Raw genomic sequence first — 1,368 nt, 5'->3', positions numbered from 1 at the left:
GCAATGTGGCCCATTCCTAGCGTCATCCAAACTCTTGGGGTTTTATAAAGATCTTTCAGATGTTGTGTCAAGAGCTGCGTATTTGGTGGACGAAATTGTGATTCATACTTAAATTGTTGTTCGAAATTGATTCCCTGGTAATGGCCCCAAAAACTTGGTGCTCAATACCATGGTCTAAACATAATTTCACAACTTCGCTCAACTAACCAGCAAGTGTACTGGGTCGTCCAAGTAATAAACCTTACGTGAGTAAGGGTTGATCCCACAGAGATTGTTGGTATAAAGCAAGCTATGGTCATCTTGTAAATCTCAGTCAGGCGGATAATAAATGGTAATAGAGTTTTTGAATAATAATAGTAAATAAACAGAAAATAAAGATAAAAATACTTATGTAGATCATCGATGGGAATTTCAGACAGGCGTATGAAGATGCTGTGCTCCTTCTGAATCTTTGCTTTCCTACTGCCTTCATCCAATCCTTCTTACTCCTTTCCATGGCAAGCTGTATGTAGGGCATCATCGTTGTCAATGGCTACATCCCATCCTCTCAGTGAAAAAGGTCCAAATGCTCTGTCACGGCACGGCTAATCATCTGTCGGTTCTCGATCATGTTGGAGTAGAATCCCTTGATTCTTTTGCGTTTGTCATCACGCCCAACAATCGCGAGTTTGAAGCTCGTCACAGTCATTCAATCCCAGAATCCTACTCGGAATACCATAGACAAGGTTTAGACTTTCCAGATTCTCATGAATGCCACCATCAATTCTAGCTTATACCACGAAGACTCTGATCTCACGGAATGGAAGGCTCGGTTGTCAGGCGAGGGCAACCATGAGTCGTGCATCAGGAATCCAAGAGATACACACTCTAGCTTTCGCTTGTAGAACAGAAGTGGTTGTCAGGCACACGTTCATAGGGATGGATGATGATGAGTGTCACGGATCATCACATCCATCAGGTTGAAGTACAAGTAGTATCTTAGAACAGAAATAAGATTAAAATTGAATAAAAGATAGTAGTAATTGCATTAAAACTCGAGGTACAGTAGAGCTCTACACCCTTAATCTATGGTGTGTAAAAACTCCACCATTGAAAATACATAAGTGATGAAGGTCCAGGCATGGCTGAATGGCCAGCCCCCAAAACGTGATCACAGGATCAAAAATACAATCCAGGATCCACGATCGGTCAAAGACACCGAATACAATAGTAAAAAGTCCTATTTATACTAGACTAGCTACAAGGGTTTACAGAAGTAAGTAATTGATGCAGAAATCCACTTTCGGGGCCCACTTGGTGTGTGCTTGGGCTGAGCTTAAACTTTACACGAGCTGAGGCTTCTTTTGGAGTTGAACGCCAAGTTGTAAC

The sequence above is a fragment of the Arachis hypogaea genome, chromosome 1, assembly GCF_003086295.3.
Source record: "Arachis hypogaea cultivar Tifrunner chromosome 1, arahy.Tifrunner.gnm2.J5K5, whole genome shotgun sequence".
Taxonomy (NCBI): Eukaryota; Viridiplantae; Streptophyta; class Magnoliopsida; order Fabales; family Fabaceae; genus Arachis; species Arachis hypogaea.
This window is presented reverse-complemented; position numbering follows the sequence as displayed.